This window comes from Mixophyes fleayi, chromosome 10, assembly GCF_038048845.1.
Source record: "Mixophyes fleayi isolate aMixFle1 chromosome 10, aMixFle1.hap1, whole genome shotgun sequence".
Taxonomy (NCBI): Eukaryota; Metazoa; Chordata; class Amphibia; order Anura; family Limnodynastidae; genus Mixophyes; species Mixophyes fleayi.
This window is the reverse complement of record NC_134411.1, coordinates 100,790,542-100,818,074: the sequence shown is the minus strand read 5'-3', so window position 1 is coordinate 100,818,074 and position 27,533 is coordinate 100,790,542. Positions and strand designations below refer to the sequence as shown.

Here is a 27,533-nt window from a genome sequence, read left to right as displayed (position 1 = left end):
GCTACTTATCTACCACTAACTTAATTTATCCTAAACCCCATGTTATTTTGTCAACCATCACCATAACTCATATAGGGTTTCTGGTATATTTGGAGACCTCTTTGAATAAAAGTACACGTTTGCTTTGTTTGTCTTCCTAGTCCCTCCTATAATCCCACGTAAATCTATATAGTCCACAAGCATTAAGACGTGATAGACTGAGTCTCTCGCCTTCTGCAGCTTCACTTTACCACAAGGATATGTGTTTGGAGGTTATAGTATAAGGGGAAGAATCAGTATTTTGTTGTCACTCACTAATCCCTGATCTGTATCAATACGGGACAGTATCTGTGTTACTAATGTGCCATTATGTAACACATACAAAGCTGTCCTTGGCTGACGGGTAATGGAGGAACAGACACGTCAGAACCTTCGCCACCAATGGCTGGTATCCTAACTATATATATTTATACAAGTTAACCCGTGCATGATACTCATGCATTCTAATCAAATCAAGCTACTTAAGGTGTTAAAAAGGTTATTGTCATGCATTTGGGCCATAGCCCAGGCCTCCTCAGGGTAAGAGCGTTACTTCCCGATGTAAGCGCCCTTTTTTAACGTGGTTTTGTCCACATGTCACCACCTCATCATTCTTCTTCATCACCTCATCCTTCATTTTCATCGCCACATCTATCCAGATGTCTATCCAGACACAGGGATCTCTCTCAGCGGTCCTGAGTATCACACTCCTCTCGCTCTGTCACCCCCGGCAACCACCAACCACTCCCCACTGTCACCCCCGGCAACCACCAACCACTCCCAACTGTCACTTCTCCTTCAAGAAATATATATATATATATATATTTTAAATCTTTATAAACACTTTTAACAATTAACAAATTAAAAACATCTTAGTATACCAAATTTCAGCCCTTTCTGAATTTTTTTTTCCACACACACTAAGAATTTAGTATGTCAGTGTATAACTCCGCCCAGCAGGTGGCGCTGCAGCTTGGTTTTATTTTTTACACACACACACACACAGACTAATATAAATGCTTAGTGGCGTGTGTTATAGATATTATAATATGCACCCAAGTGTATAAATGCCAATGCACATGACAATGGTATGCTGTATATGAATACTGCTTTGTATAGCTTACAAGAAAATACAGTTGTTACATAAACTATCATCAATGTCTATTTAGCGCTACTAGTTTACACAGCACAGAGAATATTTAACAAATGGACCAGTCCCTGCTCCACTGGAGCTTACAGTCTAAATTCTATGCCACACAAACATACTGGTAGGTTAGTTAGGTCCTGACAAAATAAACCCAATGTATTTTTGTACTATGGGAAAACAGACAAACTGCACAGATAGGGTCCTGGGCAGGATCTGCCCCATGCTGTGGACCAGCAATACTAATCACTGTGCTACTGTTCTGCACCTGTTCTATTACACAATGCTGTCTGTAAAATGATCCCTTCAGATGTACAAACAAATAACATATTATAACACAAAATACAAAGTAAAGATGGCCTGCTCAAACGAGGACAATCTAAGAGGCTGTTAGTGGGTATTTATGTTATTGGACACAGCTACTGTGCTACTTCCTGGTTCTGGGCTCTTGGTGATTACAAGTACAGCGCTACTTCCTGGCTCTGCTCAATTGATAATTACAGGTAGAGCGTTAGTTCCTGGTTCTAGGCTGTTAGTGATTAGATACTTGCCTACTTTTTAAATTTGTACTCAGGGAGATCCTGGAGTACAGATCATGTGACAAAGGGCAGGAGGGGGCGTGACAACGTCGTTACGTCACTATAGCCCCACTCCAAGTATAAAATGCAAAAATTCAAGGTATTCAACAGCGGGGCTGGACTTAATGACGCAATTAAGCCCTGACCCCCGCTATTTAATGCCGTATATTTCAGGGAGGTTTGCCTACTCTTCCAGGAGAACTCCTCAAAATTCGGGAGCCTCCTGGAAATTCCGGTAGAGTAGGCAAGTATGGGTGATTACAGGTACTGCAATACTCCATGGATCTAGGCAGTTGGTGATTACAGGTACTGTGCTACTTCCTGGTTCTAGGAGTCTAGTGATTACAGGTACTGTGCTACTTCCTGGTTCTAGGAGTCTGGTGATTACAGGTACTGTGCTAGTTCCTGGATCTAGGAGTCTAGTGATTACAGGTACTGTGCTACTTCCTGGTTCTAGGAGTCTGGTGATTACAGGTACTGTGCTAGTTCCTGGATCTAGGCAATTGGTGATTACAGGTACTGTGCTACTTCCTGGTTCTAGGAGTCTAGTGATTACAGGTACTGTGCTGGTTCTAGGAGTCTGGTGATTACAGGTACTGTGCTACTTCCTGGTTCTAGGAGTCTGGTGATTACAGGTACTGTGCTACTTCCTGGTTCTAGGAGTCTGGTGATTACAGGTACTGTGCTACTTCCTGGTTCTAGTTAGCTGCTGATTAAAAGCACTGAGCTAGTTCCAGGATCTGGGCAGTTGGTCATTACATATACTTGCCTACTCTCTGGGGGCTAATTAATTTGGGGAGTCCTTCTGGACTCCCAGAAGAGCAGACAATCCCCCGGATTTGTATCATTAAGCCCCACCACTAAACAAAATGCGTCAGGGTGAGGGACTACGTCGACATGATAACGTCACCATGCCACATCCCACTTCTGCCAGCTGACCGCCCTTCCCCTCCCCACGGAGGGGAGAAAGCAAAACATGGCAAGTGGGTATTATGCAATGTTTGAAAGGGAAAGCTTTGCACTACCTGCTGGAGATGTGCAGTTCTGAACTTTCTCAGCATGTTTTGCACCAGTTTCAGTATCACTAAATATCTGTGGAAGACAATCAGTCTCTGAGAACTTTGACTTCATTTAAACCACTGTTGCCACGAATCAGAAAGCTACACAATGTCACACTGCCTGGGACATGCATCTAGTCACAGAGATTCAGAACTTGTAACTGCAGGATTGTTAGAGATTCCAGCCAGTGTGCAGACACTACTTATCGTCACTGAGAAGAGGATGGGAAAAAATAAGATGTAAGATAAGGTGCTGATGGAGGGTTTGGAGAAGCTGTTTTTTATTTCTATTTAAGCGGTACCCACTCACCTTATCCACCAAAGCTGTAGTGACTGAATATTACTGTGCTGCACAAGTCCCTTGACCTGGGGGGATTTCAGACAATTTTTATTTCTTGTCCATTATGTCAGGTGAGATATGTCACCAAACATAGATCAAGGAGATAGAAGGTTTCCAGGGAAAATGCAATGTCAGTCAGGAAGACTAAGACAACTAAGCTACAAAAAGGTGCAAGTGTCAGGTGGCTGCAATTGGCTTCTAGGCTTGTGTGTCTGAGCTACTGGAGAAATCTTATGTTCCAGATCTCTGGTGATCCTGTGATCCGGGTGTTATAATGGCCCAGTAATGAGCGTGTGCTTCCATGCATAGCGTGTCAGTGCAGACAGACAGCATTCTATGGGATTCTACTATCATCCAATATATGTCATGTCCCAGAATCCTCTGTACCCGCCGGTTCATAGACCTGTGTTTGTGATGGCCTGATATTTTATTTCCTGCTACTTGTCATCTTGTGAAGTGTTTTAAATTATAACTCATTGGATTTTGTAAATGAGGTTGGAGGAATTAAGAAACATTCCTAAAACACGTCAGAAGTGGTTAGTAAATGCTGGCAGGGATGCTGTCATATGCTAGGAATGTTCCATGGCATTTGCACGCTGCAGAGAAAGCAGCAGCGCCTTCTATGATACTGCAGATATGTCGTCCTTGTGTTTATGGATTGCCATTTCTGCTGGAATATTATGAGAGCTTGAGCGTAATAAGCCAGATAATTCATGAATATATGCATAATATTACTGAGCCATACTGACAAATGCACATGACAGGAAGAGATATCTGTAGAATAAACAGTATTAATGTTAATATATAAATAATGCACATGATGTAGAATGTAGAGACCAGAATGATTAATGTGCACCAAATGTACAGAACATGATTTTTATCACATATGTAATGGAAAGAATGGTTAGCATGTGCATAGTGTATAAGATAGGACAATTATCATAGTTAGAATATACAAGATAGGATTCATGCATAGAATGTATAGGACAAGATGATTATCATGTATAGACTGTAGGTACAGAGTGGCATTGTGTACAAAAATATATGGGAGAGAATGTTTTGTGTACATATAATGTGTAGGACTGAATGGTTAGTGTGCGTAGAATGTACAAGATTGTTTGGTTAGCATGCATGACAGGATTGTTTACATGAGTAGTGTGTACAGGACAGGATCTATTGTTTGTGTAGAATGTGTAGGGCAGGATGGTTAGTATTCATAGAGTGTACAGGACAGAATGATTACAGTGTGTGTATGGGGTAGGATGGTTTGTGAGTGGAGAATGCATAGAATAGGATGTTTAGCAGAAGCAGAATGTACAGGGCAGAATGGTTAGTGCGCAGAATGTATAGGAAAGTATAATTAGCATGCGTAGAATGTACAGAAAAGAATGCTTCGTAAGTATATAATATATACATACAGGATGGTTAGTAAATTTATATATACAGCCAAGTTGGGTAGCATTCATAGAGTGTACAGGACATAATTGTTATCATGCATAAAATGTACAGGACATGATGATTATTGTACAGAGACTGTATGGTACAGAGTGGTTATTGTGGGTAATAATATATGGGAGAGATTGTTTTGTGTACATATAATGTGTAGTATAAATGTACAGCCAGGATGGTTATTATTCATAGAGTGTCTTGGACACGATGATTATCATACGTGGAATATAGGACAGGATTGTTATCATGTATTGAATTATCTATAAGTTATGGTAAGATAGGGTAATATCCTTGCCTTACATTAGCATATCAATGTTGATCCCCTTATAAACATTCCTTTGGCCCGCTCTAGTACATCACACTAGGTCATTCCCCTGGGAACCAATAGTTTACGTAATACAGAAGGGTACGAGTAGCTCCACCAAAAACTAAAAATATGGTTTTGGGTTGAGTTCAATTATAAAAAACAAGATTGTACTTGTACCATGAATGTGTCATTCTCTGGAGACTCCAATAGCTCTAATGGTCCCACACTGTACATCTTTCTTCCCTTCCCCATCCCATGTGAATTTACCATTCATGCAAATGTACAGTTGATAGGTCAGGGACATCAACACATTTGGCTCCTGATCTTTCCCGTCTACTAAACCGTTACAGAAGCTGCGACGGACATGTACCCAGTCACAGTAGTATAGGGATTCTGCTGTATTGGGCAAATGGTGTTGGTCCTGAGGGTGGTACTCTGGTAAGTGGGAGTACATAAGTCTTAATTCAACAAGAATAACTCATAAGACATAATTTAGCATACAATTCAGTTATTATGAATACTGGAAAATACAAAGTAAGTAATAAAACTGAGAAGAAACTGTTTTCTGGCCTTCATTGCAGTCAAGTAGTTAGTATTCAATTCATCATAAACAATTATTTTTTACAATTATTGGACTGGAACACTGGATAAACAAAAACTATAGGATTTTTTCATTTTTAAAAGATGGATAATTAAATGTGAAGCCATGTATAATTGTGCTAGTGAATGTGTCAATGAATATATCTGCTGGGACAATGAGCTCATTCTGGATGTGTAAATGTTGTTGATTTTACAGTTATTGAACCTGGAGTTAATAAAATGTAGTTTAGTGAAAGAATACCAGCTTTAGGTCCTCCAGAGCTTGTTTAAACCTTCACGTTTAATAGACAGAAGCCAGGAAAAACCCACAGGAGACGGTGAGAACGTGGCTTCAATTTATTGAAAGTGATACGAGCGGTGATTTTCCAGACTTTGAAAAATGTCTTAGTCAGCTATTTTCCATAGAAATAACATCTCATATGCTGGGGATCTGGGTGACACAGGGCAGTAGCACCAGGGTATTTAAAGGTACTACTCACCTCCAAACAGAAGAGACAGCCATTTTCTGGGCTGAACCAATATTCATTAGCATGCTATCTATCAGATAACTACTGACATCACTGAGATGATGCCTCAGGGATGGCACTAGTAGTGGCTGGCTCCACTTACTAACGGATATAGTAAAAGCAGACTGCGGATGTTGTAGTGTCTTCCTATTGGTCCTCTAAGTGATCTCACAGTGAGTGCTGAGACTTGTCTACAACTTGTCTGAACTGGATACAAAGTTGCAAATTACACCCCAAATCAGACCATGTTAATGGAGGACCAAGGTGATATCACCCGGAATAGGTTTCGTGCCCATCCGCGGCCGCTGACGGTTTCGTGCCCATCCGCGGCCGCTGACCGTTCCGTGCCCATCCCCGGCCGCTGACCGTTCCGTGCCCATTCGTTCTGCCAGTTTGGAGGCAATAAGAAACCTCCTCTCATCCCACCAACCCTCCTGGCAAATTAATCTCCACTGCGCAACTGTCATTTACAATTCGAGTTTGTGAAAAATGAGCAACAGACTTTTATTTAATCCATATTTAAGTGGGAGAAATGTGAAATATTTAAACTATATGCAGCACGGAATCTCTCGTTAGCAGCTAATGAGTTGTTTAATCATTATGAATAGAAAGTTGTGGATCATTAATACTGCTGGTGAAATTATAGCTATTATAAACTGGACCCTTATTAGCGAATACTAGTCACCAACATGAGCTATGCAATGCTCATCTAATTTACTCTACAATATTTAATGGCCATTATGTGCGTAGCAGTAAGAAATAAATATAACATGCTAATGAATACAATTTGCTGGGCAGAGCTAAATAGAGTATACTGGGTGCTGCTAGGCTGGGCAGTACATGTATTGCATCCTTTTTCAATACTTATTTGTGTTTCGCAAAAAATGTGTATGGGGCACATTGGACGTCACTGAGTCCTCCTCTTACAATACATTTACATTGCAGAAAAATGTTTTCCCCAAATGTCAGTCAATATAGGATGGGTATGAGGAAGCACAATTAAAACTGTCAAAAATCTGTATGCGCTGAGAAAATATATACAGTATTCAGTTACAACATTATATAGAAAAAACAATGCACAGGACAAGCTTGATGTAAGGCAGAGGAAATCTGAGCCCGGATCCGTCTCTTAGTTGGATGCAATGTGTTATCTTATGGACATCATGTGGTTTATATTATACTTAATTAAATACTCTTTCATGTTACTAAAGCTTTATTCCATCACACAATTAAGGGTGGGGTGTCTCCCGTTTCTTTAGCTTCTTGACATTTTGCGGAATTTAAAATATGAGAATTAAGGCGTTTGTTGTGTTTATTCACTCTTTCAATGGATTAAAGGTCCCAGATTGTCTAATTCCATTGTCTGTAACTAAATTATTACATTAGCCATGTGTTGCATGACAAAAATGTATCTCAGCCCTCTTTTTAATCTTTAATGGAAAAAAAGTCATTATCCTTCATGGGGAAACATAAAGAATAATCAAGTTTCTCAATATATTCCAGATTTCTGGGCACAACCTACACTCTAAGTGGAAGCTGGAAAATATAGAATTACTTAGCTAATAATATCTCTAACAGCATGGTATTACTATAATCACACTGAGTAGCATATATATACACACACACACACACACACACACCATAATGCAGGTGCATGAAAACAGTTATATGAACTCTGTACTATAAAATCTAGAATAAACTGTGCATGCGCCTCTACCACGCCCAAGGGCCCTTATTCAATATAACAATTCAAACTATATGCTGCTCTATTTAAAAATATGTATGGGTAGATGGGAGGAAGCTGAGCAAAGAGGAGACAGTCACAACTACAAAATACGCAAATTCCAGGAATGAGGTCACTTAGGCATCAACACCTTGATTAAAATGTGCACTATCTGTAGCACAAAGAACCTCATGTTTATTCTAGAAGTTATATTATAGAATTTCTATCATATCTCCTAACTTTGGCCTCCTGGGAAAGAACCTCTTTCCCATCCCCAAGAAGCACCCTTGAATTGCCACGCACCAGAAGCAGGTGTACACAGCACCCACTCATCGGCACGGCAACAATATAATCTTGCCCCAAAAAGAACAATTCCTTTAGACATATCAGTCTCTGCCTCGCTGGAACTTGCTTTCTAATTTGCCTATCACACACAAACATGGGCAAATTTAAGTCAGAAATCAATTAAGACACCTTTATATTTGTATAATGCTACGCACTGTTCCACCATAAAATGACTTTGCAGCATCAGAGCCCGACATGTTGCTGATAAATACATTTTAAAACCGTTAAATATCACACCAATGTCCCTTTAAACAAACTTAAACCCCATAGAATGTTTGGAATAGCGAAAGTTTAACTGTAATTAAACAGCCAAAAGTACTCCCAAGTATAACACCAGACCTGGAATGATTTGCTTGAATCTCTCTCTGATTTATCTACAATCTCTCCGTCTATGTATCAACTAGAAAATTAAGCAATTATGGAGAACAGTTACTGTTCCATATGTATCAACAAAGAACACTGAACAGATTTCCAAAATATTTTTTCCTGACCCATAAGGGACGCATATGTGTGTGAACGGGATTATTCAGCCATATTTCTGTGTCAGTGGCAATGAATACATGTAAGTTACAGAATAAAGACATATATACATAAATCGATAAAAAAAAAAACAGACAGGTCCATCACGTTTGCAAACAAAATTATCAGCATAAATAATGCAGTAATATTGACGTTCCAGTTGTTTTTTTTGTAAAATAACATATAGGTAAGATTTAAATAAAAGATCTGACTTACCTGATTTCTGCTATGTAGCAGTCAGCCCCCCTTCTCCTGACATGTAAATGATGCTTTAGTTCCTATCCTCTTCACTTCAAGACTGCACAGGAGACAAGTTCTCCAAATTCTTAAAAAGAAACAAGGAAAGTATAAGAAATTATTATTTTAAACTACTATTAAAGAGATTAATACATTATTTCCAATCATGCATTTTTTTATTTTAAAAAAAATAAAATCAGAAACCCAAGTAAGAAAACCTTCACTGAATGTGAATCACAAAAAATTAGTTGTTTTACACTTACAAATATTTGTATTGTGACGCTGACATGAGGCCTAGTTATAGAGTATAGTGTTAGAATAGAAACTCCAGGAGGCGAATAACAGGATTTATAGTGTATTCATCCCAGATGTAGTAGTGAATAAAAATACCTGGGAATAATTTCATCATGGTAGGATGTGCATAGTTTTCACAACCGAATTATAAAGGATATATAGAATTTGGTTTGTGGAGGTTTTCTACTTTAATATCAGCCTGTACCTAAGATACTTGAGTTTAAGCCAAGAGACACATTGGCTGAGATAATATTTCTCGGCGTCTGAAACACTCAGGTTGCCTAACCTGGTAGATCTAAGGAGAGAACAGAGCTTAATCCCAGGTTTATTGCTGCCCTTTACCAGATTTCTCATAGAATTTAGGAGCAATAACATCACAAACTATGCGAACTCTTAAAAATGAAGGGAAAAATCTTCTTAGCAAGCTCTTGCTGTATGTAAGTGGAATTAGAAGCATGCACTGGATTCTAACAAAAGGTTTACAGTTGACCTATCTGCCAATAGCCAGAAATCTTACCCCCAGGGTATATAGAAGGCCACTTTTAAGCTACCTCTGTTTCACGTTGAAATTGGTAATATATTACCAGCCTCACCCCAACACACCACCTATGCACTACAATCTGGTGGTGCACACTATAGGATTTCAGCAAACATAAAAGATGTCAACTCGCTCCCTTCACTTTCAAGACTTTAAATTTGCCCTATAGAACGTTTGCTCTGTAATCAAAAACTTACATCCCCTGAAATAACTTCAACCATCAGCCAACAAAAGAAACATGGCTCACACAATCAGACAAGTCCTCCCCTACAGTCCATTCACATGGTGGTCTCCACTTCACCCACACCTCCAGGCCTGGAAGCAGAGGAGAGGTGGGAGTTGGTCTCCTCCTTCCCCCCGTGGTGCACGTTCAAAGTTCTCCCACCTGTTCTATCACTTACGGTTCCAACATCAGTAGTCCATACTATCTGAACTCCCTCCTATTCTCTAGGCATGTGATCTATCTTGATCACCCCACCCCAGCAGTTCTTTGAAATTCCCACCATCATCTTGGGTGATATCCTCAAACGCAGAAATATCAACTTCGTCTTCATTTTCAACAAATTTCTACCTCTCTTCAACAACTTTGAACTCCCTGATTTCTATATTCTCCTGCCCATATCTGGCTGTACCATCTTAGTCACACCCCAGCAGTGGCTTTTCATCAAGTGGCTCCAGCTCCTCTTTCTTCTCAGCGTGGAACATGACCTCAGCCATGGCACACAAACTCAACTCAACCTGTCTGCTCTGTCTCTCATCCCCTGCTCATGCTGCCATTACAGGCCTTTTGCCAGGTTGACACACTGTGTGCCATTCCCATCCTAATACAACAACACTTTCCCCTAGCCTCCAAATCTGCAAATGTTCCCTGAAAAATCTCTTCCGACAAGCTTATCAAATTCCCCAAAATCCTATTGAACCTCGCTAGGCTATTCTACCTGTACCACTATACTACATAGTTCACTCAAAATATACATTTATCCTCTATCAACACTTGTGCAAAGCATTGATCCAAAACCATCACTGCTCTGTGACTGGATAATATAGACCTTACGAAGCACGTTTTCCTATTGCAATCTGGCTGGACCAGTATTCAATCTGCAACACTGAACCTCGTGTATCAAACCCCTGTATTGTCCTATAGATTGTAAACTTGTAAGGAGGGCATCCTGTCTAATACCCAAGCGTACGTTATTAATGTGTTTGATTACAACTTTAAAGCTCTGCAGAATATGTTGGCGCTATATAAATGTCAATAATAACAAAACCCACTTCTCCCAGATGGCGTTGCAAAGGGTTGTTCCTGGTTCTATGGTGAAAATGGGGACATATGTAAATAGGATTGGTAACCGGGCTCTATAAGGTGACTCCAGAACATGTTTGCCCAAATAAAGGCTAATTTCAGTAATCCCAAATAAACTAAGAAAAACTAAGTGAATTTAGAATTCCTTCTGGCTCAGGCAAACCCTCGCCCACATCACAAGCAGAGCGTGTACAATGTAAGGACAGACATTTACCCTGGCACATGGTTAATAGGACTAACATGTAAGATAAAGCAATGTAATAAGTATCCATATTCAGCAGTGGGAACAACATCATGTACATTATCGGGGAGAGAATACTTAAATGATTATGGGCCACTGATTTCACAATATAGATAAGTAATTTAACACTTGTGGAAACAGCCAGATTGCTTATTCAGCTCACTTGGTGCCTGTTTCATGGACAGAATCAATTTAAGGAAATCTGGAATTAGCATTCAGTTCAAAAATACATCCATCGTGTATAGGGTATGTACCGTCTATGGGGTATGTTCCGTCTATGGGGTCTGGAATATGTATGGGGTCTGTAATGTCTATGGGGTCTGTACCGTCTATGGGGTCTGTAATGTGTATGCGGTCTGTACCGTCTATGGAGTCTGGAATGTGTATGGGGTCTGGAATGTGTATGGGGTCTGTACCGTCTATGGGGTCTGGAATGTTTATGGGATCTGTACCGTCTATGGGGTCTGGAACGTGTATGAGACTCAATATGTGTCTCTTTAAAAGCTGCAAGGCAGTCAAAGCTTGCATCGAGACATGGCATGTAGGTATTTCTGTAGCGGTCATCCTGGTTATCTCTTTATCTGGTGCTTGCTGAGGCAGGGCTACTCTCAGTCTGTGTCTTTCTTGTGTACCTCTAATCCCCTCTCCCACCATGGCACTGTCCTGTAGAATGTAGACCTCATCAATGTATCACAGGTGATTGTCTTTTCTTACTACACATTCTGATTCTCTGATCGGCTACAGGTTGTTCTATCCTCACCCACTACAAAATGGAGGAAATCCCAGGCAAGGAGTTGAAGAGTGAATACAAAAAAGATGCTCATACCCTAGTCACACGCACCATAACAATGTATAACTGTATAAAAATGCATGCAAGTGTTTGATGGGATGAGCAGGATTTCATTCATTGAAGTAAAGGCCTTCTCAGTGTTTAAAAATGTAACATCCCTGTGAATACACAGGGATGTGTAATACTGACATGAAAATGATTATACTAGGCGCTGACATCCTAATATAACGCAGTAAAAGTAAGGGATGGATGAAGAACCATCAGTACTACTAGTAATACAATTTAAACATCACAGTTTGCCTTGGAAAAGTGACAAAATTAGATTGTACCATTAGGTGTAATTTGGCTAAACAAAGGGACAATTTAAACATGTGATAAAACCATCTCAATCTCCTGCTTTAACTACTGCAACCTCCTCCTCCATTCCCCTCACCCATTAATCCTTGCTTCAGTCTGTCCTAAATGCCACACTATTAATGAGATTCTTCTCTCTGTGTTACACAGCCACCCCACCACTCTGCAAATACAATTCAAAATACTCATCCTCGCCTACAAAGCCCAGCACACCACCACTTCATACAAGTGAAATCTCACCTTGAAATACTCTCTCTTTCTCACCCGTCTACCTCTGACCTACATCTCACCTCTGATACCCACCTCTCACTCCAACCTACAAGACTTTTCTCTTGCCACTACCCACCTATGGAATTCCCTACCACTCCTAGATTCTCCCCAGCCTTCAAACATTTAAATGTGCTCTAGAGAACCCACTTCATTACTTGTGCCTACACTGATACCACTTATAATACTACTCCAGCTGGAACACACTCCCTGCTGTCCCAATCTCCACTCAAAACCACACTTGCTCCTCTTGTCTCAGCTGTGCCCTTTACCCACTTGATTGTAAACTCCCTCACGAGCAGGGCCCACTCTAACCTATATATTCCCATCTGTATTTATTTTGTCTACATTGTAACATCCCTGTTGTACGTATGCTCTCCGACTCACAGGGAAGAATCCCAGATCAAGAGTAAGTTGTTCTGCACATCAATTTTGGGAAACAATACTAGAGATGTTCTGCAAGATCTGTGCACTAAATAAACCTGCTGGAGTTGATTGATCCAAGGTCCACACACATCTACAGTTTACATTATATATAACTCAGTCAATTCCATGTTTATGTCTCTGCAATTGGCACCATGTGGTTGGCTGGCTCCACAAATTTGCATTACGCATTTCTGAAAATTTGCAACACATTTTAATGAAATGGTGTTTAATATACTTGTAAACAAGTGGTTTTGGAGTGTATTATTTCAGTTAAATTGTTTGTAGCTCTGCATTGGTATCATAGTTTATATTATGACAGCTCACAGGACACTGCCTGACAGGGCATACTAGCCAGCTCCAGCATGACCATGCAGTCAATGGCTGCCAAGCTTGCTGAGACATATAGTTCCACAATAATTTGCAATATAATGTTACCTCCTGGCCCACACTGCACCAGGGGTGCTGGAAACAGCTCCAGTGTTATTAAAGTAGGGGCATGTTGTCTTACATAATCATCAGGGCCGATAGTAGTCCTACAGGACGGGCAAAATCTACACCACCTAGGCATATCTGGAGATGCTTAGAAGTCTAGCTAGGACACATCTCTAGAGGTCTTGCACACTGTTACTGTACTGAAGTTGGTCACTTACACCCCAAATCTGTCTCTCCAGACACAAGGGGCTGCAAGTGAAAAGTATGTACTACATTAAATTCAGGTGTTTTATTTCTGTACATGCACAATGCCACAAAGTGCATTGTTACACAGCACAAATACACTTGCATCTGGAAATCACCATCAATAATACACCATCAATTATAACAACACTGAATACTGAACATTAAACAAAAAGAAATAGCTCAGCTGGATGGTACCCAGATGAGGGCTCTGTAACCATAAGCCACCCTCCCTGGTGGGTGTAAAGCTGAATCGCAGCTGAGGATGATGACTCACACTGACAAGGAGCAGACAGGTAGGATTAATGTAAGAATCAGACACCTCTTTACAGTGAACAATGCTCTACGCGTTTCATTCACGCAGAACTCTTGCTCTATGGGTTTCATCCACACACAACTACTGCTCTACGCATTTCATCCACTTAGGAATCCATCAAGGATAGGGTTAAATACTCAAAACGGTGCATGTCCAATATAACCAATTCAAATTGTATTTAATAATTAAAGCCTCGTATTTGGCACCTGTATGCATACCTCCCAACTGTCCCAATTTAGATGGGACAGTCTCGGTGTAAGATGATGTTGATTTATTTTGGGAGGGGAGTTGGGGACAACCTTTTGCTAGATATGCCCCAAGCATGTTCAAGCCCCTTTTTGTTTGACGCTGTCCCAGGACTAACGGCAGGAGGTATGCTTTAAGCCATACAGTGCATATGCCAAGTGTGAACAGAAAGAAGACAGTCGATCATCAGATCCATTCCTACCATATTCCCTTTCAAAACACAGAGCGCATTGTTTTTAAGAAATCCAAAATGTTAAAAGATTTATCATCCTTTAATTGTTTAAGAGCTTAAAATACAGGTTCTAACATACATACAATGTGACAAGCGCTGGGACAGCCTATAATAATAATTTCAATTAGAATGAATTGTACCCCATGTAGAGGGACTAAGACCAATTCGCAATCAATATTTATTTATACAGCATACAATGCACAGGATAAAATTACAATAAAAGTGTCACTAAATAGAGACATGGTACACCGCTTAAAGATGACTACACCATATAATACTGTTATGATCCCTAATAGAGACAGATATATGTATATATCTCTCATCCTTCGGAATAAATACAGTGAGGACCAGATTCCTGCAAAATCTATACGGTGTCAACAAGTAGAATCACTTCCTGAACACTTGGTGATATCATCACATAAAAATGAATAATATAGATACGTATAAAACCAGGGGAGAAGTAAAAGTTTTCTAAAAAAACAAATACATGAAAAAAATAAAGATAAAAATATTAAAATACAGGTTCTGTCTGGCTATCATGTTAAAAACCTATCTGGATATTTTAAATGTAAGCAGTACAGTAACTGTAAATATAATCATGGAGTAAATAAGATATTTACTAATACTAAATATTAAAACATGTAATATTAAGTTGTTTGCTAACTGTTTAGTAAATAAGTAACTGATGTACATTTCCACTTTATATGAATATAACAGGGAGCTCCCAAATAAAGGACATTTATACAAAGTGGAGTAACTAAAGCACACTTGCAAATATCCAATTTTTATTAGGATTTGGACATTCTCACTGTACTTTACTGTGGTTTCTTGTGTTTTTATATTGTAGTTATATTTAGGTTTCCATAAGGTTCATTTGAATATTTGTCATTTTAATAAATGTATTTGCTTTTAGATTTACTATATGCTCTAGTTCCATAAGTTCTTTTTCTCTTTAGTTGTGTAGGGTGTGTGCGTTTATGAGTTTACTAGGGTACATGTATATTATATAGGCTTTAGGACCTGTTTTCATCTGGCTGCACCCCTGCTTCACACATAGGAATACTGTAGAGGATGGAGTAGTCTATTTGGCATTGTTGTTGTAGCGCTGTTGTTTGTCATCTTTAACTGGAGTTACTGCAAACCAAATACTTTTCTGTATAAATTTAGCATTATACAAACCAAGCCCATTAGACACATTAATTATTTAAGACTACAAAGGCAAAATGTTATTAAATGTGATTTAATTTGACAAAAACATCAATGCTTGAATAAAATGGTGAAAACTAAAATAAATATGTGATAAATAAATTAACATTTTTAGAAATGCAAAATAGTTTCTTAAAATTAAACAGAAAGAAAAGACAGAACAGAAGAACTACACTCACATACTTTATCACATAGTCTGATGTCTGGGGATTAGGTAGAAAGAAGGAGATACTCAGTAGCAGACTGATTCCCAACAAATGACAATTTCTAAAATCATTTCAATACTTTATAAACATTATTCTTTGCCCAAACCTTTGTGACCTCACTTAGAGTTATGCTGATATGCCAATGTTTGAGAACCGATTTAGCATCCTTTTGTCCAAGAACAGTTCTAATAATGATTTTTAAAAATATTTCCTCTAACTCCCTTCTGGCAGATAGTAAATATATGGCATTTATTCCACTAGATAAGGTTAGCCTCCAGATGCTATCAGGGCATTCAAACAACTGAAATCTGCATTTTCCTCATTTCCTATTTTACGTCAACCGGACTGTCAGCTTCCTTTTTTACTACAAGCGGGCGCATTCTCCTACGGTACTGGAGCTGTTTTGCCTCATCGGGAGTCCTTGGGGAAACTTCACCCCTGTGATTTCTTCTCCCGTAATTACTGCCTGCTAAAAAAAATGATGGAACTAGAGATAAAGTGCTGCTGGCGATCAAACTGTCTCTTTCCGAGTGCCGGCATCTTCTGGAGGGGGCCCTATTCGGTTCCTTAGATGGTATGTATATATCTTTGAAACATTTTTATCAATAAAGTGCTGACATATTATTCAGCAATGTACATTGAGTGGATCAGAACACAAATTACATTCAATGGCATGAACCAGAAAATATAAATGGTCCTGTCCAAATGAGCATAAAATCCAAGAATTATGGGAAACACTTGGTACATAAAAAAGAGCAATAACAATTGAAACTGACATTGGGAGAAAGTGGGCGTGGCTATTGTAAGGCAGCAGCATTTATCAGCCGCTAATAATAAAGCAGCCATTGGCAACTGGCATTCTGGTGCAGCACTGTTGGAACAAGGAGAGACAGCAGAATTCATAGTCACAAAACATGATCCTTTCACTGTAGAATTTTAAAAAGTCAGCAGTTGTCCTTCACCATTTATCTTAGTTGACCCTCCTTCCTCTTCTAGTTCTAGATAAGGCTTTTGCTTCCATGCGGCGAGGGCACTCTTGTGGTTATCCGCCCGCTTGAAGTAGCTGTTGTTTTTCTTTACTGCTTGCTGCAGGAGCTGTAAACAGAGCCAGGACACTTGTTCCCCATGTTCGACAGCAGCTGTTGCCATAAAGGAGGCAACGGAGATCACCAAAGGAGGAAAAGAGATGGCAAGAGCAATGACTGGGCCTGTCAGGAACTATATTGTCATTTCCCACTGCCTTCACACATTATGTTACTTTCAGCGGTTATAAGTTTGTACAGAGGTCTTCTCTAACATGTATTATGAAAATAATTGCTTTGATTGATTTTGTTTTCCATAAGGATTATACACTGAACTTGGAGTGACCCAAATAGATATTTTTGCAAATCTTTTCCTTGGAACTCTTAACTGGGAAATAAAAAAGTACTGATTGCTCTTCTGTGATAACAGCGCACATCTTAGTAAATAATGAGGATAAAGTGAGAGAAAGCAGGCCTCAGAAGAATTTCTGTTTCATTCATAAAATTACAATCATACCTGATTTGCTTACACAGAGTGATTTGCTGGAAACCACTTTGACTAAACTAACTTCAGATTTTAGGATATAGATCATGACAGCAGTACCACATTATTTCATAATTAACCTGATTATGATATAATTATCACAGACAGACAGTGATGGAGGTGAGAAATCAAAACCCACACAAAGTGCAGTGTATAAGCAGGAATGTGCAAAAACTGGTTTCTGTAAGAATTCCATTAAGGACTGCATATGTTCAGGGAGTAATGGGTCAAGATAAATCAAATTTGGTTACCTATGAAAAGATCTTTTAGATATATCTTTATGTATCTGTCAAAGTAGGGCTATAACACAGTGTTCTCCAGATCTTGCCGGAGGCTAGTAAACTATTCGTACAAAAAGTAAAGGCTATATCTGAAAAATGAGCTATCAGTGTCTGAGTCATATATTAATTGGCTGAAATGTTCACGTCCAGTAAAAAGATATAAAGAAATTCTTGCACATCTGGTTTGTAATATATAACTGACTATGCTGTTGACCTAAGGGTAGTGACCAGACTATCTATTCTGCATGAACTCTGGTGACGCTTACACCACTTATCTTTAATTGTAGTTGAGTCAGACAAATAAAGTTTTGTTTTGTTTGGGTTTCTTTCCACATTTTTATACTTTACAAACAAAAACGCACATATAGTAAATATAGTTATAAATGAGCTGCAACACCAGACAGCATGGTAATGGTCTCATAATGACCCCCCTATTATTATTATTATAGGGCAGGACAAAGGGGTCAGTCAAGTACAGAGGAGCGGCACATGACAACGCTGTACAAGAAACAAGGGCTTAATACATTTCTTATCAGTGATGACCAAGCATCACACAGTATGTGCAATCATCATAAAACAAACATTATGTAGGATCATCAACCTCCCGTTCCAAAATCATATTTGTCTATTACTGTCTGACGGAAATCTACTCCTCCAGCAGCTCTGATAAGTTTTTGGTCTGTGGAGGACCATGCAGGCATACAAGATCATAGATAAGTTACTAACATGATATAAGTGGGGTCAAATCTATAGAACAGTGAGATAAGTCTTCTGCCATCATTATTGGCCTTCTGTAAATTAATTTCCATTCTGGGAGAAGGGCGCCTGATACAGGTTAATAAAGTTGCAAAACAAAATTAGATCTAGGCCGCCTCAACAACCACAGCAGCCCCAAACAAATCGAATGGGACACCACCAAACCACTAAATCAATTCAAACATACAATGGTTTGTACAATGGCGGTCAGTAATTTGTCATACAAGGTGCAAACTAAATGTCAGAAAACACATAGGAAAATTCCTCATAGACACATGTAATATATATCATGAAGTGAATCAAAATAGCTCCATAAAATCTTTAAAGTACTCCCATGTCATATATCCTGAAAGGATAGGTGTCTTATGATCCGCCCTAGGTGTTATGCTTACATCAACAGGCAGATAACAGTCAACTTCAATAAAGGGTCTTTACATTCTTTCTTCTCTTGTATCCTCTTTCTTCTTATATTGATCAATCAACCACATCTCTATATCATATATCCAGATGGTCTCCCATCCAAATATTGACCAGATCCAATCCTGCATAGCTGCCAAGATCAGTCAAGATTAGGTTTATTCAGGGTAATGTGGCTAACTTTTTTTCTTGTATCCTCTTTCTTCTTACTTCCAAATATTCATTCATAGAATAGGAGAAAACAGAGAACAAAGGCTGAATCAGGATCTCTCCTTTCAGCCGCATATAACAAAAGAATCCAATATTTTCTAGATCCAATCTTGCTTGGATAGTGGCTCCAGGGTATTGGTGATCAGAAGGCAGTTCAACATATACCAAACAAAAACCAACGCGTTTCGATTTAAGCATAGACATTTACTAAACTGCGGTTTAAAAAAGTGGAGATGTTGCATAGATTCTAGCTGTCATTTTGTAGAATGTACTAAATAAATGATAACTAGAATCTGATTGGTTAGTATAGGCAACATCTCCACTTTTTCAAAACTCGCAGTTTAGTAAATCTACCCCAATGTGTCTTTAAAAATATGAAACCACTTGCAAAAACTTTACAGACTTTAGGGAATTTAATCAACATTTATAAGCTATCCATCTTCCAAGCCAATTTCCCTTGGGGCAGATTATACAAATTGTATGTAAGTTTATATTCTGAAACTTTGTCCTTTTTATTTTTAAATCTGTTTTGCCATATATTTTGTCATCTTTATTAAATATTTTTATTCCTTGTAAGCATTGTACTTTATGTATATTAAATCTAAAATTTCTGTCCTTATTGTTCTACATGAATTCACTACCTGCTTAGAAGAGGTTGACTGCTTGGCTGTGTTAACCCTTTAAACACCAGTGTGGGAAGAGTTAACTGTTTTTGCTATCAGAGTACAGAGTATGCGCAATTGAGTAATTAAGCCATAGGCGTTCTAGGGGCCTTATACGTAGATGGTGGCAGAACCTAAGTGTGGAAGAGGTGTGGAAGTGGGAAGTCTGTGTTGGGGAAGGGACCAGTTAAATCTGTAACCTAACGGACAGGTGAGCTCAAGGATTAAGCTGGAATCCTGTGTGCCCCCTTACAAGTCATGAGTGCGCAGAGTGCGTTTCATGACAAGTACAAAGGTAGTTGGGAGAGGATCCCTGATGAAATAGTGGTGATATATTGTGTGAATATTTGATAAGATATTAAACAAGGGAGCTGTTCAAGGCGGCAATATCGCTGACACTGACCCTGAACAACAGATTAAATATGCACAGGTGAGTTAAAGAAATCCTGAAAACATGAACTGATGGTAGCGCTTGAGGACGGAGTTTGGGCAGTTCTGCTCTAGGTGGTGCCTATTTCAATCTTTAGAAATCCAAAGACAAAGCGCTGCAAAGGGCGATATAGAATCTCAGTGTCTGTTATAAATCTGAACAAGTTGCCTGGCTACCAAGCAGCAAGCTTTTCCTCAGCTGCCACTAGGCAACACAATCATCTAGTAAAACACAAAGCATGACAAAAATGTCCTGGAGTATATATTCTTAGCTCTCGCGCTGGATCTCTGTGATTCACGCCTCCACTCTCCCTGTTGGCAGAGAATCCTGCGCTGGCAGGCTGCCCACATATAGCTTATACAGATTTGCTTCTGTGTTTGTACACATGTAATGTTAGCACACACATCACCTACCAAATGGGTTGGTTCATTCCAAGGTCACTGGCTTAGCAGATACCCAGTAGACACAGGGTATAGCACCCTGTGAGTTTGTGTAAGTGTGACAAGCATACAGCTCTCATCCAGAGTGCTGTGTAATCAGTATGAATTGCTGGGGGATCGGATAAGAAAGTTGTGAATATTTTCATCACAGCATGAAGCGATTAAATACACTGGAGGAACGAGAGGTATAAAGCATCTCACAAATTACTGGCACAGTCCCTGAGATCATCAGATGCTTTGAAAAAAAGATGCGTCTGGCTATCATCTTGTAAATTATATTATGCATTTTATCCACATATAAATCGTAACATTATCCGTTGAAACAGTTCCCACCTGTAGCAATTATGATAGTCTTTTAGTGACATATTGTGCTTCAAATTGTGTTTATTTGTTGCAGTTGTGCAATAGTGGAAGTATCAGCAACCTTTAATGTTATGCACCAAATGTTCAATGGGAAAGTGGCACTTTATTATCATATCGGGTAGGGTGGTCTATGCATAAAACTCGTTTATAGCACCATGATAATTTAGTGAACAGCGATAGATTTCCTCTGTCGCCTCTCTACCCTTATCCAAAAAACAATATCCACTTGCTGCTTTTATGAGAACCCAAACCTCCCATATAATACACACGTTGTTAAGGAAAACTGAAGCAGTTCCAGATAAGTACTGCTTATACAGATACAATACATATCAGACAATAATATGGCTTATGTGCTATCTTTATAATCAGACACCAACATTCACTACTTATAAAGATCTCATTACTTACTGCTAGTGTTACCTGCTACATACAGAGTGTACTCTGTTGTTAAAGAAACACCCTTTACTACAACATATGATTGCAAAAAGCTTTACCAAAAACACAATTAATAGGACACTGTCAGTTATCAGTAACGGTGCACAAAGGGATTCTTCTTAACGAGCAACAAACCAAATTAGAAACTTGGTAGGTGCTGCTTGCCTTTGACAAAACTCATTCCTCCTAATTTTTTATTTTCATTTTTTTTTTAATAACATCATCCCTCTAACAGTATAACCAGTATCTTCCTTATTTTACAGGCACAAGTGCAGTATTGTATATGGGATAAGGCATACCTCCCAACTGTCCCGGTTTCAGCGCGACAGTCTCTATTCTCTGTCTCGCAGTCCTGCCCAGGAACATATTTGTCCTGTGGGTGGGAATGCTGGGAAAAGGGAGGTAAGTAATGGACAGCCCAGTGCAGCCCTCTGGGGAAGGGGGATGGTCATTCCCCCTGGTCCGCTGCCGGGGACAGACATGTTGGGAGGTGTATAATGTCATCCATACTGTAAATTACAATAGATGTTAAATACTACAGTATAGTTCACAGTACAGTATAATAAGCGCAGTATAGTATGCTGTATAGTACAGTTCACAGTGCAAAATAGTAAGTAGTACAGTGTAGGAAGCTGCACAGTACAGTAAGTACAGTGTTAGTACTGTATAGTTCACAGTACAGTATAGTTAGTACAGTGTAGGAAACAGTAAAGTATAGTTCACAGTGCAGTACAGTAAGTACAGTGTAAGTAGTACTGTATGGTTCACAGTGCAGTATAGTAAGTACAGTGTAAGTAGTACTGTATAGTTCACAGTGCAGTATAGTAAGCAGTACAGTATGGTTCACAGTGCAGTATAGTAAGTACGGTGTAGGAAACAGTAAAGTATAGTAAGCAGTGCAGTATATTAAGAACAGTATAGTAAACAGTACAGAAAGCCTAAGCATTTCATATCTTTTGTTCCTGCTAATTTGGGTTGATAGATAACCTAACCAAAAAGGGAATTTTGGGTCAAATAATATGACTAATGAAGGTGGTAGATTGCTGATTAATGCTTCAGATTTTGATGCAGAACCCTAATAAATGCACAAACTCTTCTAGTAATGAGGCTTGACAAGCAGGCTAAAGGCTTCGTTAGGAGTAGACTGTCAGCATATTGATAGCGCTTATAAACCCCTTTGCCAATTTTAATTCATACCTGCCTGCTTTTTTGTTGGGGGTTGACAATGTAATTTACATCATAACGGCCCTGCTTCTTGCTATGCAATGACATGGTCACGCCATGATAACACAAATCGCATCATCAGGACCCGTCTGGAGAGTCCCATTAAGGCAAATCGCATCGCCCTGTCTCTCTTTACAAGTAGAACAAGTGTGATCTGGGAGGTTGGTCTTCTTTCCCGGGAGTCCAGGAGACCTCTCCAAAATTAGTTCTGGGCGAGTAGGCAAGCATGATTTAGTTCAATATGCTAATGGCTTCAATGGCTGCGGCGGAGGCAAAAAGTAATTGGATAAAGGGCAGCCCTGACATAAACTATTATTTACCTGGATATTTGAAAGTCTCAAAGGTTTTAATTAAACTTTGGCTGTAGGGGAACATAGGGGGGGGGGGGGGGGATTCAACTGAGAGGTTCTGTCCCTCACAAGATGAGGCTCCATGGGATGTTACAGTACTAAAAGCCACAAAAATCATAGATGTTTTACTTACAATAACACAAGGAAGTGCTCACATCATGCAAGGCTTCAACAAGACTGAATTGAAATCTCCCCATTGTGCTTTAGCCCATGGCTGAAGACAGACATACTTTCTCTAGCGTACAAAATAAATATTGCCGCCTGAGGGTAAAGCTCCATCTATATCAAGTATAAGTTCTTGTTATACAGATGTGGATCGTTCTGGTGTTTTTTGGAACCTTTCTATGTGGTATAAATCCCACCTGGTCAGGATGTATCAAATTATATAAAACATTATTTAATCTGAAGGCCAACATTTTTGCTAATATTTTGACGTCAATGATCAAAACGAAAACTGGGTGATCATTGGCAGGGGACTCACTCGTTGGTTTTAGGGGTAACCAATATATTTGTTGTAGGAATTTTGGCAGGAGACAATGTTCCTGCAGTAGGGCATTCATTTTTTGCAAGAAAGAGGCAAGAGTCCAACCAAAACTTTATAATACTGGACTGTTAAACCATCAGGGCTTGGTACATTCTAGACTGTAAAACTAGCAATTGCAGAAAAACACCTCTTTCTCTGTAATCAATTGTCTGAGTGTTTCCTCAGTTGATTCATTTAAATTTGTCAATTTAATTATGTTCGGAAAGGTTAATAAACTTTATTGTGAGGGCTTTGTTTGTTGGATAATTGTACATAAAACTTGGCAAATTCAGTCAAAACAGACTCTGCAATGTTATTCTCCTGTTGAGATTTTAGCGAGACTGTGAATGAAATAAAATATAACTCCCTTGACAAATGCATGGCCAGCAGCATCTGCTCTATTCGCTTTAGAGAAGAATTTAGCTACAGTACACTCACGTTTTTGTAAGAAATGTCATTGTTGTTTTAGCTTGTTTAACGTAAACCAACTGTACAGGGTAGGTAAAGGGGGTTTCTGGAATACCTGGGACCTCTAGGAATGTTTTAGTAGATAACCCAGTCTTGAAGCCATCTATTAAGAACTGCCTCCACCTGAATCAGAAAGCCTCCTATGACTGCCTTCTAGATGGCGCAATGACTGCATTACCAAACCCATGAACACCAAGAAGGTGAAGACATGATGAAGCAATTGGCATCACTGTACCCTTTATCCTGCCCATTTGATGGCACAATAGGTGTAATAAAGTCTCTTTTTCACACCCAGTATCTGCAGCTCCTGAAAGTGAGATATACAAAGAATCAGGTATGATAATGTTGTGGATCTGCTACCTGACCAGCAGGTGGTGCTATACATTACCAGAGATGCATTACTAACTATAGAATGATGGACCATTAGGAAACTAGTCATAGTTAAAGAGCACTTTCATCATCATTGTTTATTTGTAATTTGCTACAAAACCCTGAAATGCCAGACAGTTGGTATAACAAATCATGCAAATAAACTGAACAGGTAGAAAGATAGAGAAGAAGGTGCAGATTGAGCCCTAATTGTGAGAACTTAAATTCTACAGAGAGAGGGCAATGCTGAGACAATTGGAGCTAGCAGGATTGGAGTGACTATTTAGTGGGAGTATAGCTGGTAATACACCCTCATGGAATAGTATCAGGTGGGGGTACAATAGGCTATAGTGAAGAGGTGGATTTTGTGAGGTGATGTTTGAAAGACTGAAGTTTGGGAGAAAGTCTGGTCAGGAAGGGTATGGAGTTCTATAAGTGAGCATCAGCACGGGAGAAGTCTTGGAGGTGGAAGTGAAGTGATAATCAGAAAGGTGACAAGGAGCTGGCCAGGGGCAAATCAAAGAAAGAGAGAGGGTGTGTATCTGGTGAGAAAATCAGAGATGTATGAGGGGAAGCTGTTGGTGAGGACTTTGCAAATGCCTTCACTGGATCTTTATAACCACCAGAATGCTTTTCAAGCTGCTCACACTCATCTTCAGAGTGGTGCAGAGTATGTGCAGTGACGAGAGAGAGAGAGATCAGCTTTGTTGCGGCATTAAGGACAGATTGTAGCATGGACAGCCGGATAACGGGAAGGCCAAATGGGAGAAGGCTGCAATAGTCAAGGTGGGAGATGATGAGAGAATGGATAAGAGTTTTGGTAACAGCAACACTGCGACTAGAGTGGGGTAGTGACACTGGGGGTGGGAAAGATGATGAGCTCAGTTTTGGACATGTAGCGTAGGGACAAGATGGGATGCAGTTGGACCTACAGGATAGAAAAATAAGGGGAGTAGAGGTAAACTGGTTGTCACATAGAGGCACATTATCTATAGTGATCTATAAGGAGATCTGTGTAGCCAGTAATACATTTTAAACATTAAATATTAAGTGGCTCATTTGCATATCTTTGTCTTGCGTCTCCCTATGCCGTTCCTGGAGAGGCAGAATGGGTGCAGGCAGGGACAGGCCAGCGTACACTAAGGGAATGTAACTGCGACCTATCTGGGCGTGGCGATTTGCTTGCGAGTGCTGGAACAACAATACGCAATGTTGATGGCAATCTGGGTGTTTTTGATTGGCTGATTACATTTTGAACCCTCTGGTTGGACTTGACTCATTACCGTTGTGGCCACATTATATCAAGTTAGGGCTCTTACTGCATTACTTGACATTTCCATTTAGACGACTGCAGGAAAGAAGATTCACAATTGATTTTTTAAAAGAAAAAACAAGATGTTTGTATTTAATTTAACTTGCATTTAACATTTGATATTGAAAATGTGAGTTTTGCATTTATTAGTAACTGGCAAGACACTGTTCTCTGTTGTGTATATGACACATCATTACGTTGTTATATTGTGTACTAATAGGGTGATGCTGCTGTAGCACTGTTAGGCCACATATCTGGGGTATATATACACATAGATTTATAGTTGGACACATCTTTAGAAGATCTGAATTATTTTTCTAATTCTCCAATTATAATTCTGTTTCTTTCAATCTGCCATATAAAATCCTAATTTCTGTATCCTTCTCATCTTGGGCTTTTTATAGTGACTCTGAGGGCTAGATTTACTAAGCTGCGGGTTTGAAAAAGTGGGGATGTTGCCTATAGCAACCAATCAGATTCTAGCTTTCATTTATTTAGTACCTTCTACAAAATGATAGCTAGAATCTGATTGGTTGCTATAGGCAACATCCCCACTTTTTCAAACCCGCAGCTTAGTAAATCTAGCCCTAAGACATCTTACACTTCAGCAATCTGAATAATGATTCCTGAAAGTCTCCTCTAACATCTCCAGAGGAAATAAAAGCACAGCTGCCCTGAAGGAGTTTTGAGTTAGGCTGGGTACACACTGGAGCATTTTCATCCAATAATCGGGCAAATAAGTCGACATATGACCATTCAGTCAGAAGACAGGTCAGTGTATATAGTGACACGATGGTCGAAAGTAGTTCCAAAGTGTCGATTGTCGGCTCATTTGGTTGGCCGTACTGTTTAATATTTTCTGACCGATCACGTAGTGTGTATGTACTCATATCATAATCTCCATAGAGTTTACAGAGTCGGGCTCTTTTCAGCCGATGCTAGCGATGAATGTCCCGGTGAATTAATGTAGAGAGTGCTGTAGAAATTATCAATGATTTGTTCATTCTGAGATAGAATGTTTAATTTCAGAGAAACAGAAGCTAACAAAATTCTATAAGACATGTGGATAGCTATAACAAGTTGGTTTTAACCAGAGTGACAAGAATGATTGAATAAATATTGTGCTGCCATTCTCTGAAGTCTAGAGGACCAGATGAAATGCACAGATCTGAAGGTAAATGGTGTCAGCATGTATGGATGAATCGCCAGACTGATTGGACCTTCAGTCGTAGGTACAATCATTTGAGGTAAGACATCGGTCGGAAAATTCTTCAGTCTGTACCTAGCTGTAGTGTTTGAGACAACCTGCTGTTGGACCTGGTATAGCTGAATGTACCCCCTTCATACCGTCCTCTTCAGGAGTCATAAGACACGTGTGATCATGTAGGTTGTAAAGATGGCACGGTTTGGAAGAATACATTCAGGTGGCGAGCACAGTGTTCTTTAGTCTGTACCATCATTTCTAATTTGTGCAGAAGGATTTCCAATGTCTGTTATGACACAGCAGTAGGAGTAACAGAATCATCAAGTATTATCTGGTGGCGCGGAGTTCCCTGTTCAGACGGCCATCCTGGTAGCCTGCATGGCCACGCCCCCTTCGTTCCATAATATGATTGGCGAACTCCTCTGATTTCTCATACTCATAATTTGTAGCAAAGTCTCCTAGGTACGTAGAATGAAATCCATCAATTCTGTGTTCATCAGGAATTACAGCAGTCCCTGCTGTAATTATTTATGGATATTAGAAGCCACCTCAGAGAGTTGCAACCTGCATAAAAAAACTTTTTGTTTTCTATACATTATTTCTGA

General features: G+C 39.4%; 1 long non-coding RNA gene across 5 annotated transcripts in view; it reads right to left on the bottom strand.

Annotated features, from left to right (window-relative positions):
- LOC142104564 (uncharacterized) overlaps positions 1-27,533 on the bottom strand; it is a 383,703-nt gene that overhangs the window by 81,961 nt on the left and 274,209 nt on the right. For all 5 annotated transcript variants that reach the window (XR_012679598.1, XR_012679599.1, XR_012679597.1 and 2 more), the window contains one exon: positions 8,804-8,912. This is a non-coding gene — a long non-coding RNA (uncharacterized LOC142104564). The remainder of the gene's footprint in view (positions 1-8,803; positions 8,913-27,533) is intronic.